The following is a 14,454-nucleotide window of genomic DNA, read 5'->3' as shown; positions in this document are numbered from 1 at the left end:
ATTTCACTTTTCTGTATGTACTGCTGCTGATATTCACAGACCAAAATCAATTTCAAAGGCAGAGAAAAATAATTTGATAAAGGTATACAATTTGATCAATTAATACAATGGAGACTATTAAAACTGACTTTTTTGTATTTGATTTCAATTTTGAAATCCATGTTACCTTTTTAAAAAAAACATATTTTCATATTTATCATATTTTAATGTTCATATCATGTCATATTGTCATCATGCCAATCCCCCTAAATTACCCCTTTCTTCTTAAGTTTACTTTATTATTTCTGCTAGAGTATATTTAACAGCTGTGTGTGTTGGTATTCAGAGATTTACCGTTCTGAATCAGTGAACCAAAACTCTCCTCTCTTAGCCCTGACATGCTAGTTGCTGTTCAGCTTGAAACCATTTCCTGGATTTGGATAAACGTATTTTCTTTTTCAGGCATTTTTATTTAATATTTCCAGTGGCATCCCCTGTTGCTAGGCAACTTTATAAAATCAATAGAAACTCTGGAAACTAAATAACGTCATCCCATGGCTAATATGTCTAGTCTGCAGTGTCAATATTGTATTTTAGACAAAGCTAAAGCTGTGCCTGTCCAAGTGGACACTGTCATCATGGAACAATGAAAGTGAGAGCATGACGAAGAGTTAACTCAGGCATTGACTGATGTGTTTTAATCATGTTTACCTTATCACTTTCTACACAGGGCTAGAAGAATCCAGAAAACTGTCAACACTAGTTGGAACGGCGCATTTATATTCTGTAATTCCAAATCTGGTTAACTCTTCACAAAGGAAATAGAGTGAAACAACTGAGAATTTAGGGTGGAAAGCCTGGCCATTTTGTCGAGCTAGCAGATTTCATTAAAATGGTGCAGGTTTGTCAACCACAGCCCCAAGACACTTGCAATGACAGCTTGGCCCCTTTAACACACAGACTTGAAATATCCTGTTTTCACTGGTGTCAGGGGACTTGACCTGTGAAAGGAAAATGCATATCTTCCTGGAAACAGTACATAAAACTGTCATATCACATTCCCTACCTACTGCACATTGTATTCAAACATAAGCCAGTATAGGTGTTGACAGAAAGTAAAATCTGAACTTGTTGAATCTGATTTGCGCATTGCATGTTGACTAGAACAGTAGAACCTAAAAGAAGTGTGGAATGGGATTACAAGGGATGAAACATATTTATAAGGTTAAAGTAAATTGTTACTTCATTTGAATGATAAGGCTAGAAAGAAAACCACTGACAGTAACCAAATGGATTTTGCAATGGCGAAGAAGTTCTAACAACACCCTTTTCCATCACTTTCACCCAGCTGTAGAAATAGCAGGTGAAATGAACAAATTAGCTGTCGGATAAAAACGGGTGTGTGCAGCATTTTATATCCAGAATTGTGTGTCTTTTAATATTTCATATGACATTTAAAAAGTAGAAAGGCAAATTGGAATATTATTAATAACTAATCCACTTTTTCAGTAGGTGGTTCTCCATTACTTTCATGGTGCTTTACCTTGCTCAACAGCATGCACATCCCACCACGTTGCTCACCACTGTAGGTAGCTGGCTTGCGCTTCATGACAATCTGCTATCGGAAAGGATTAAACATCTCCCGAGCAATGTGTCTATGTGTTTAAGTGCTATTTAAAATAGGACATTACTCACAGGATACATCCTTACTCAGACATTGTCTGAATTCCTCATCTAGTATTGTCTCATCAGTAAGTATCAGTAAGTCACCTTTCTTAAGCATCTTTTATTTTAAATCTAACGAAACAGAGCAACTGGTAAATGTAGGTAACAAGAGTTGCAATTGATACTTTCTGGTTAAATTAAAAAGGCCATTGCTTTTTAAAAAAAAAAATGCAATGATTTTAAAACCTGTCCTTATCTTCTTAAGATATAAAACTAAAAACCAAATTATTATTTTGGGGGAGAAGAACGAGGAGCAAAATGTCTAAATCAATTCAACACATTATGAATGGTCTAATCTCAGATGAATATTCTGAATTACATAATGGAGTGAAATAAGTGCCTAGTGAGCATTTTCAGTCATGTCTTAAACGCAGAAAAATAAGACAACTAAAGGAAAGCATAAATTACATGTTTTGGGCTGTTTAATATTTAACCCTAAAACATGTTTATTAGGCCATAAAAGTATTATGTAGACAATCAAAATGCTGCCAAGTGAAATTCCAGTGAGAGATGACTTCAGAGTGAGCATTAGGAAAGATGAATTCGAGAGGGTAAGCACAGCTGACCAGCATTAATTACTTGTAAAGATGCTTATCTGAGCCTGATTGCTGAAATATTAGGTTACTTACAATATATGCAAAAATAAGTAACAAAGAAGAAAGGGAATGATGTAGAATTTTTTAATGGCATTTGAAAAGTAATTCTTGTAGTGATTCTATTTCATTTCTTATCAGAATTTAGAAGCAGATTTGAGTATAATGAGATTTTGCAGTGTAACTAAGTGGCACTACATTTACTGGAGATCTTGTTACTGGTGATAAGTCATTGAATGACAGCTTATGTTACTAACAGCGAAAAAGAAATGGAGTGGAACTACTAATTGAATGCCTATTCTAATGCAATATCATTTAGTTGAAAAAATAAAAAAGATCTACAGAAACCATACACTGTACAACCATGTAAGCAAGGAACACCTTATGATTTGAAATGGTGAAGGTTATAAGTACAACATGTTCAAATGACTGAATTTTTTTATACTAACTTTATAAATGTGAGCACAATACCAACGCATCTTATAATGTTAAATCAAGTTATAATGGATGGTAAAATGTTAAATGCATACATCTACATACAAATTTATTCATTTTCTTTTTGGAGGAAAATGTTGCATGTCATCTTTTCTGACTTTTAAAAGTATTTTCTGTTCATCACTTTCATTTACAAGAAAACACATGTGATGATTAAAAAATGTGGTGATTCAAAATTTACAAGAGTGTTAATAGGATGCACATTTCAAAATCCTAATTTAAATAACTAAATTATAGCTTGTGCGAGTAATATTAATAAACTATTTGACCAATCAAGACATCAGTAAATTCTCTGCATAAAATACTCACACCATGATAGGTTTTTTCATATCTAGTGCATTATATGCTGCTTATTGACCATAGCATTTGGTGGAGACAAAAATGAAACACATTATTAAAAATTAATCAGCAGACAAAACTCCCAATGGTGAAGTGGTAATATCTACCACATGTGGAGACAGCAGATGTTAAACTCTCATTTTTAACCTTGTCAGCCATGTGTTTCATTTTCTAAAACTCAGATAGAAGAAAAACTAATTTTCATATACTGTACTCAATATGTATGCCTTCTGTTGGGCACATAATAGTCAATGGTGCACTTAAAATGAGACTTGCTGTTCCTACAAAATACTATATATGTAGTCAAATATCTGTGAGTTATGTTTAGCTTTTTCTTTTTTACCCTTTTGAAAATTAGCCCTGATTTTCCTGATGTATTTGAATATATCATTAATAATACACTATTTTCTTTTTATTGTGATATTACACACAGAAAACCACATTTCTAAGGATTTTACTCTGTTCTTTTTTAGGGCACTAAATAATTCATCTGTTTCCTGCAGTTACAACAGCAAGCTGTGGTAATCTCTGTTACAGTATTCTTTCCTCCTTGCTCCTCCAATGATTCTTTCGGCTGAGGAATGATTTTAAAACATTCAGTTTTGGCAGTTCTGTTAATTGCGGGTGAATGGCTTATTCAAAAATGACAAATTTCGGATTCACTTGCTACACTTTCTTATATCAGGGAATAGTTTACATGAAGCTTTCATTTCAGAACCTAATCTAATTTAAGATCCTTTGTTTAATTACAGGGAAAACAAGATTCCTACACGTTGCAATAAAAGTTACCAAAGATGGTTATTTTCAAACTGTGAAAAGAAAAAAAAAACAACAAAACAGCTGGTTTAGCTCTGCTGCCTTCTTGAAGTATGTGGGGAAACTAGGGAGAATGTATGAATATGAGCGTAAGAAGGACAAAAGAACGACAACCTGAGAAAGATTAGGGAGAGGTCAGATGGGGGGTCTAAAGAAATAAAAATGAGGGAAATGACTTCCAGGAGAAGTGTCCTGTCATGATCATAATCCATCCTCTTAAGGGCGCTCTGGCTCTTTCACATTTTGGCTGATTCCGTGCACCTGCCCTCAATCCTGCCCCGCCTTATTTAAGCCGGGCCCTCTCGCTACTCCTGGCTCTGCATTAGAAAACGGACGCCTGGAGACCCGCCTACCACCAAGTCGTCCTACGTCCACGGCTTGAGGGCATAGGCCTCCTATTGGTGTCCTGACCCTGCTGAGTCCGGGGTTCAGAGCGCCCGGCCTCGTGATCCTGCTTTTATTCCCTGTCCCTGCACCGGACCCCGTTCCAGTTTTTAACTGTGTCTTGTTTTCGTCTCATTTGGAAAAAAAATTCCCAGTTTTTGGACTTTTGGACTTCACCCTGGATTTCCCTTTGGACTCCCTTGGACTTGTTCGCCATCGCCACACCCTCCCCCAAGCACCAGTTTACTGTCGTCACGCCCCCTGTTTGTCAACCTGCATAGGGTCCTGACCTACACATCGTTACATGTCCAGGCAGAAATCTGCAAATGAACCTAGAGATTTTAGAAGGACATTAGATGATCATTGAGATTTTAGGAAAGGTGCAAACCTAATTTAAGGATAATATTGGCTTCTAGGGTATTTCTGGAGTTGGAGTCCCAATGAAAGGATGCAGAGAGAATGGTCTATGTAATCATGACTGAGAGAGGCAAAAATCAGGGAACTATCAGATTGGAGGTTTTCACTTTTCTGACATGTCTTCCTAAATCAATGGTTGGGCTATCTTTTTCCAGCCAATATTCAACCCAACTTACTCTAAATACTGAGAAATAGAGCTCACAGCTCACAGAAATGTAATGTGCAGATCGAATAGTATCTATAAACATACTTCAAAGACATACAAATTGGAAACCAACCACAATTACAAACAAAACATTCAGTAGAGTGTCTAGTATTCATACATATAATCACTAAATACTGTACAGTATGTGCACAGTTTCAGTTGTGTTCTACTGCAGAGTTGGGGTATATGATTTTGCCATCAGTAAACCTGTCTAAAATCAATGCTTCTGATCTATATGTGCAACAATCGATCTTCATTAAGTGGCAGATATCCAGGGGCCTATGTGTGATCTGCAGTGGCTGTGTGACTCTGGACTCATTAGTGTTTGTTATCTGTACAGATTCATCAAGATGTAAAGACAGAAGCATAGTGTAGCCATAGATTTGAAATGTCTAACTCTTTTTGGAAATATGCTTTACGAGTCTGATATTTTAGATGAATTGTATGCCTTCCATCAAACAACACTTTCAATAATGTCTCTGGTACTGACAACGAAAACTTCAAATCACTGCCTTAGATAATGTTGATAATACCAACTAGCACGTTTACGAGCAAGTTTACGATCTATGATCTTAGAATCATAGTTCTAAGATACCAGTGCAGAAAACTACATATTTTCTTTTAAATGACCTGATGAAATCTGTCGTTTATAATAAAGCACATATTAACATGAATATGTAATGGATATTTTTTTCCATGCATGTACGAAAAAAAGGATTATTGTAATTACACAACATTTTTGTTTCTGCATATATACAGTACACAATTTCTGCGCATCTGTAATCCTTGAAGATTAGAATTTGTCCTTCTCAGGCTTATGGTACATGTTGATTAATGTAAGAGCAGGAGTTACCTCAAAAAAGGGGTTAGTGTCAATTCTCAGTTCTTACTGTATATCAGCACTTTCTCAAAAGGGATCCAATCTACCACAAATGTCTTTTGTCAAACAGAAATCCAGGTGACATCCAAATGACATCAAAAGGCAGAGAAGCAATCCCCTTCACACCCACATTTTACTCTTAATGTTTCTTACTTTACATAACCTTAAGGGTTAATGACAGCAGACATTGCTGTTTTGTCCATAAACAGAAGAAATGCTGTGAAAGAATCAGTGTTAAAGGAATATATGTGTTCTGTGTTAAGCACTGTACTTTAAATTGTTCTCTTGTTCAGAAGAAGAAAAGCAATATTAAATAGACACAAATAAATGTCATGGAATACTTTACTGAGAGGAAATAAAAACTCACTGATATCCAGTTTAGGAAGATTTTAATGTCAACGACATCCCATCAGAAAAGATCCTGCAGTAAATCGCTAGGTTACTTTTTTTCCCTAATTAAAATAAATACCTATGAACTGCTTTGGACTACGATATTTTGCTAGTGTTTCTGGGATGGTGAAAGGTGTGCAACATATGTTGCATCTTGCGTTTTAAGCTGCGTCATTTAATTTGTTGCATTTTGTTGCAATGTCATTCTTTGAGAAGGTCAGACACTGGAATATTGCAGCAGTTGCTTACATATTATACAAAAGCCACCCAGCAGCCACTTCTCATCTGCTAAACCTGTTAAGAGAGCAGGTAATGTATAGTACCTGATAGTACCTACATGTCACCACAGCAAGATAGTTATGGTATCTTTATGAGGTTTGGTTTCAATCTGCCAAAGCTAGAGCAAGTGTTGTCATTGGGATTCTGAACCAATTCTTTGAAACAGAACATTCTGATGCACTAGATTGTACAAGTAATCTTAAATATCAATTTGCATAGCTATCTTGGGAACTAAATAGAGGTATTCTCTGTCACTGAAGTTGGAAAGATGTGATTTCTCATTATTAATCAAGCTTTAATATAAACATTGCTGAGGGTCGATTGTGTTATTTGTTGATGCCGAGCTGACTGATATGCATATGACTCTACTGTTGAATGAGATCAGTTTGGTGCAGTACAAACGTTGAATGTTGAAGTCCTATCAGTACCTGTTGTATGGTGTAGTCTCATGGCTCTTTGACAGGAAGACAGTATCTTGCAACCAGCACTCCTTCAGCTAATGCATACTGTCAGCTCATTTTCCAGTATTTCAGTGCTTTCCCTCATGCAGCTAGGGTTACACAAGCAATCTTTTGAATATCTTTTGAATCCAATCGAATACCTGTGCAACAAGCTGTGTCATTGTGCTCGGCAACAAAACACAGTACAGCCACAGACTATATAGCATTTTTTACAGGCCTTGAAGTTGTGTACATCTGTTTCAGCCAATCCTTTGTCACCTTCAGTCATGTGTGCGGACACTCATTCACAAGCATCGTTGACCCCTTTGCATTTTCTGGTTGCTTCCTTGTCAATACAATTGTGGATCGTTGTTTCCTCTGCTTAGTGCATTGGTACACTGAACTAATGACTGTATTTGCGGTAGGGACCTTCATGGAGTCATGTCTCTCATGGAATTACAATACATTGTCTCTCAGAACACATGTAAGACTTGAAACCTTTAAGATGTTCTGAAGTTCTGAAGTTAACCACAGCATTATTGTATGTACTTTAAAGTAAATGATGTCTCTATTATTTTACATTTATTATATTTCTTGTTTATTCTATATTCTGCTTTGCTTGGTCATTATGCTGTAGAGGAATTTTTGTTTTTCTTTTCCACAAGGCTCAATTAATATTTTCTCAAATAATCAAGCCTAGAAAGCTTGTCCCATTTATTACCACTTGCCACCTAACTAGAGTGCATAGATACAGACTTTGTTTTCTATTAAAATCTCTAAACACAGAGTGATGAGATCATTCCCATTTATTTTTCTGACATTTTTATCATCACAGCTGCAAAGTTTAACACTTCAGTCAAAGCCTTTCTTATATGCCTCTGGTTTTTCAAACACTGACAGAAATCTGAATGCTACAGAATGTATTTTATTCATATGGTATCCTGACAGTGGTCTGCTAATACTGTACCAATTTCCTCCAAATAATTGCAAGGTATTGTAAATCAGAGGAACAGCATGTACCTCTGTATTTTGATGACTACATCAGAAAATGAAGGACACTGATCAATTCTAAATGTATCGGTTTAGAAGAACACAAGGTTACTAACTTCACCATCTTTTACTTATTTGGGTTGGTTGTTAGTAGGTTCTCATGCCAAAAATGTTTTGGCCATTGTAGTTTATGTTTATAATAGTTGTGGATTTGTCAGTGTATATTTGGTCTTCATTTTTAAAGCTTTTGTAAATAGAAAATATGTAACTGAATTATGGAGGGATTTGTTACACATACAGATATCAAATCGCTGAAGCGCAATTTTAAATATATTCCATTGTTGACTTGTGGTCTATGAAGATTAAGAGTCTTTTAACATAAATTATGTCTTATGATTTTTCCTGGTATTATGAGTATTCATTCTGACAACTCAACTCTGTAGATTCTATTGAGCACCAGACCTCTGAGCCAGGGGACCAGTTACAATATCAATATCAGCAGATAGAAACCACAACACCTTTACGCCTCAAAAAGAAAACAAATATCTGTGTTTAGATATTAATATAAAATTAGGGACTCCATTTTTACCAGTACAGTGTCGACATCATGCACTCTGATAACTAATTACAAATCTTCTAATCCCACAAACCAGAATGAAAAATTAGTGCAAAGTTTATATTTATCATATACCTTTTTTGCCACAATATGTAACTCTATCAGCCGTTATTCACAATCTGGTAAATATATTTCACATTAAATTACTTATTTTTGTTATGTTGAAATCTAGAAATGATTCTGTTTTTATAGCTTTGTTTCGAGAAAAAAAACACTAAATTCCAAAGAAGTTGCTCAAGCTTTTAAAATGGAGCTACAGTATATAGGGTATTTAATCATTTTAAAGAAAATAATAAACATGACAACCATTTGTTTTTTAGTGGCACATCTTCCCTCATACTGTTGTCAATAATTCCATTAGGGTATGTGAATTCTGACAGTTATTGCATTTTGTAGGTGCATAAAACGTTTATGCAACTTTCCCTGTCATACGTATGCCATTACTCTTTAAAAAATGAAATACTACAGCAAAATAATGAATTTCTCATTATTAGATACAGCACATGCTATCCTACAGGCATAGAATGTCAATGAACCAATAAGTTACAAACATATGAGTATAGCTGTATGAAAAGTTACTTGCTTAAAATGAGTTACTAATATCAGCTTGGGGTCACTGTATTTTTTCAACAGTGGGAGAAGAATTATTTTATTCACACATGCATTTCTGGTAGTTGCATTTTTTTTCTCTACGGCTCTCTAAATGGAGGCTGGCTGCAATTTATTTCTCTTGACAGCCCAGTTTTACTCAAAGCACTTCAAGATTTTTTTGCTACTCTGTCACGAGCACACACACACTGTCTACAGTAACATTTAAAGGCACAAGAGGAACAGATGCCATTTAACAGATATTATAAAAAATGTCAGACATAATGTAGCTGCAAGAAGCACAGAAAATGTTACTGTTTGGTAAAGACCTGAAGCCTGCAATTTGTCATGTAATCAATGAGCAGATGTGTTCTTTTAGAAAAACAGTAAAATTGTGTTATTCTATCTCCCTCTCTTTTGTTGGTCTGTATCTTACATCTCTACAAAATGCAACATACAGTACCTTTCAAAAGTATTCAGACCCTTCCTATGGTATCTCAGTTTGATGTTGAAAATTTTTTAAAACTTTAAATTTAATTTTAAAACCTGAATTCTCAAACTGAGAGGCTTCTAACTGTAACACAAATTAGAGTAAATTCCAGCACAATGTAAGAGAAAAAAACAAAATGTGTTGATTTCATAAGTATGCAGGCCTATGGACTCAATATTTGGTGGAAACACCTTTGGCAGCAATTACAGTTGCAAGTCTTATCAGCCAAGAGTCTATCAGCTTTGCACACCAGTTTGATGCCAATTTGGCCCATTCATCTTAACTGATTTGTCCAATCTCTCAAGTTGCACGGGGATTAGTTATGGACAGCAGTTATCAAGCCTTTCCACAGGCTCTCAATAGGATTCAAGTCAGGACTTTGACTGACTGGGTAAGTCAGACTGACTGATATTCACTTTTTTCATTTTTATGCCACTCCTGTTTAGCCATGGCCTTGTAATTTGAAATCACTATCTAACTGAAAGGTGACTTTTATGTCCCAGTTTTAGGAACTGTATGAAGCATGTTTTCCTCTAGGAATTCCCAGTCTTTTGCTTCAGCTATGTCTTTTTTCAAGTTTTTTCAGTCTCTACTGATTAGAAACAGAAGTATAACCTAATAACGCTCCTTACACCACACTTGACTGTAGGAATGGTGTTATTTTAGTGATGCACTATGTTGGGTTTGTGTCAGATGTAATGCTTTGCATTTAGACCATAAAGTTCTAATTTATGGACTGCAAAACCTTTTGCAACAGGTTTGTAGTTTTACTTATACTGTATTCTCTGTTGCAAACTCCATCCTGGGTTATAAATGGGTTTTCACTTGGCCATAAAAGCCAGCTCTTTGGGGTGACAAGGATATTTTTGACTCCTGCACATCTTGCATCTCAGACACTGAACTCTTTCAGTCAATATTGACCTTGTAGTCACATCCTTAACCAGTTTTAGGAGGAACAGCTATATCTAGGTAGTGTCTGAGTGGTATGATACACATTCCACTTGCAATGCATTTAACATTCATTAAAGTGTTCACTAACTTACATTTTATACAATACTGACCTATATTTGTTCCTGTATAAGATATTTCTATCAATTTTAACTTTCAGGAGTAGGTACAATCTGCTTTCTTATTTGAAGGTAATTATAAACAATTTTGGCACTGGTCACCACCCAAAACCACTTATGAATTCTATGAATTCATTCACGATGAGTTGTTGAAATTTTCCTCTTAAGTAAGCCAAAAGCGTCAGTATGAATGTTGTAATAAATCTGAGTTTTAAGTCTGATAGTGTACTTAGATGGAATGTGTTTTATAAGAAACTCCTGTCTTCTCTCTGATTGCTTTACTAGAGAACAATTAAAGAGTTTGAAATGCCAAGACAGAACATTCTCAGTGTTTTATTCAAGCCATTTTCTATCATTACTCTTACCCTTTCCAAGCTGAGATAATTATTTGTTCTTGTTTTGACAGGGTGGTTTAAAAAAAAACTTCTGCAACCATGTTAAGTGCTTGAGAGTTTTTTTTACCAAATAAACCTTAAATCACATTCACTATTTAATGCATTAATAAGTCAAATACATTTTTTTAACAAAATCTATTGACAGTTCAAATTATTTTAGCATAATGTGACTAGTAGTTCCTGTTTATTGATATTTTGTTTTATATTACTGGGATAAGTAAAGGATAATTGAGTAATAATCCTCCAAAAACATAAACCACACATATGTAACATTTGCTGTGTACCAACCTCACAGTATTGTCCCATGGAATATTCTGTCTTTGTATTATGGCCATATAAATCTGAAATTATTTTCCAAAGTCTATCAAATGACCCAGAAACAGCTGACATTCCTATAATATACAGTACCAACTTTTTATAATGTATACATTTATTTTATCTTATGCAATTTTCTTTTTTCGTATTCTGTGAAATGCTTTCAGAGTTTTTCAAATCACTGTATAAACACTATTTAAAATGATTTAAATGTTCAAAATTCAAATATACTGCCTTTGGACAATATGTCATAATATTTTTAATTTAAATTATTTTAATATCATTAATGATGTGATTATTGTCTTTAATGCAATATACTGTATGTCTTAACCTATGAACACATGAACAGGATTCCTCAAACAGAACATAATAATCATAGCACTAATTGTGATTCCAAATCATAAAGACTGCTAATTAAGCATTAGGATAGTGTGTCATTTAAGTTTTCCTTTCTTTTTTGTTGGTCAGCATGAATGAAATAAAGAAGAACTAAGTAATACAGAACGAAGATGCCTTCTTAAATTAAACGTGCATAAAAAAGGAATGAAATTCCTCATTTTTAAAATTCACTTTATACCATGATTCAAATACATTCAGGCTAACAGTTCATTTTTATTTTGGAAAATTTATTTAATTTTAATTAGAGCAATTTTATTTTTGTTCTATTCTAAATAGATGGGGGAACGCTTAAATTCTATGAAGATACAGTACATGTTCTTTGGCAGCACAAAAAGTCACAAAATCAAATTGTTCTTTAGAATATATATATATGTGTGTTTTCTGTGTACTTCCCCAGAAAGATGTTCCATTTCACCAAAACAATGTTGCGTTTTTGAACAGGACATGTATTTCCAAAATGAATAAATCACAGCAGGATGCCAATTTATCTGATTTGCCAGCTGTTTTCATCTGAAGATACAAGACAATAAACTGTAGACTGGTGTCTGGGGGGCTGTGAAATGAGTTTGATAACTGATGTCTTCTTCATAGCAGCAAATTGCATCCCTATCAAAAAAGCAAGGTAATTCAGAGCTGTGTTCAGTTTTTATCAGTATATGACATTTCAGTTCTCTAACTGCAAAGAAATGAAGAACAGTCATTGTATTTTTCTGTTACACAGGATCTGATAGGAGACTCCAGTGGAACACTGGTGCCTGACACCTCAATCAAAGAGGTAAGATTTAAATCAATTTGTCACCTCCGGCCTAAAGTCTATTTTTATTTTATTAATCTAAATTAATTTCAGTCTTGCTTTATTAATGAAACGTTTTGTTTTCCGGTTGGTTAGGAAAGGTCTACTCTAGACTAATGCATTTCTTGGTTTAAATAATTTCCAGACCATGTCTACGAAAGTGACTCATTTATTCTCTAGTAAATACTGGATGCACATTAGGTCAAGGTTTTCCAAAACTCCCCAGTGATCTGTAGATGTATTGTTGTATTGTGATGGGTGACACATGTCAGAAAAGGCTGATGTTCCTGTGTGTTAAAGCTACTGGACAAATACTGGCTTTAATTTCAGTGAACAGCATCACCATTTAACAATATTATGGACTATTCTTGGTTTCCTTAAATTAATGAAATAATAGGATTTTAAAAAAATAACAGATCAACAATTTCTTACATTTAGATACAACACATGACTGTTGCTTTAAACTTTAAAGAACACAAATAAAAAGATGTATGTATCTGAAATGTAAGCTGAAGTCCATCTAGTTAAACCCTATGGAGAACCTCTGGTTTCACCCCTGAAGTCTCCCGAAACTAAGTGGTTGTTGGACAGCTTGGATAATAAATTAATATGTTAATTTATCGTTATTACTGTGATCATAACTTTAAGGTTTGTTCGCGAATGTAAGCATTTGTTTTAGAAGAAAATAAGACTATTCGATACCCTTAATGAAGTGATAGGTCGCTTCAAGTTTAACAGGTTTTTGAAAATAACATACTGACACTGTTCCTTACACCATTTTCATCTCATGTAAAACCTACATATGAGGTATACACAGCATACCCAGGCTTGAATAACTTCAGCTCTTCAGTTCTCAATCAGCTTCTCCAATAATGCTGTTCCAATATTACAAAAGCACACTATTGCTCACTTTACAATGATGAAATCTGGAAAATATTTCATGTAAATGTGCTCAAGAACTGAGTTTACATTGGCACTTTTGTCAGAAAAATTGATATTTTATTTTATCTCTTGATTAGATTGAATACTGAAACTAGAAGGGAGAAGATGCCATCAAATCTTTTGTCACATTTACATTATTAGAGTCTTAGAGGATGTAGTTTTATTTGCTTGTATTTGTAGACATCAAGCTTTAATCAACTGTTTCATAATGAAATAGTGGAAATAAATTCAAAGAAATCATTGCTTTGTTCGCTCAGTTGATATGATTTCAGGTCTCATCCTTAATTAATTAATTGCAATTTTATATTGTCAATTGTCATATTATTTAAAGTATTAACGTAAAGGCAAAGTTGTGACTCATGGGAAATAAATTAATCAGAACATGAAACATCCAACAGTTAAACCTTTGCTTTGAAAGAATTTAATTTAAATGAATTATCCTGTGATGCATATACCTTCATAAATAGAAAAAAGGTGTACATTTTTCTTTTCTCCCTGAGCCAAATGGGAAACGTAATATATTCAGAGCAACAGATATCCTACCAAGTTTGAACTTTGGTTCATGTGAGGCAGAGTTTAACACCTCATTATCACACAAAAAGGAGAAGCAGACATTTGATTAAATTTGAGGTTAAGGATTATAAATCCAAAGCATTATACCAAAGTAGCCCTCTTACATTATTACTGCACAGTATCGCTCTCTTTTCATTTTTTAACTGTTCTCTGGTGCTTGCTGAAAAGACAAATGCATTCACAATCCAGTGATATCCTACACTGCATCATGATTTCAAAGTATACCCACAATTCTGGATCGTATTTGTCTTTTATCATCTTTCCTAGTTTAATCCCTATCTTATTTTGTAAGAATTACCCCTCAAAACCTTTGAGACTACTCTTTCAGGTAAATAATTACATTG

Source organism: Lepisosteus oculatus, chromosome 12 (genome assembly GCF_040954835.1).
Source record: "Lepisosteus oculatus isolate fLepOcu1 chromosome 12, fLepOcu1.hap2, whole genome shotgun sequence".
NCBI lineage: Eukaryota > Metazoa > Chordata > Actinopteri > Semionotiformes > Lepisosteidae > Lepisosteus > Lepisosteus oculatus.
This window is presented reverse-complemented; position numbering follows the sequence as displayed.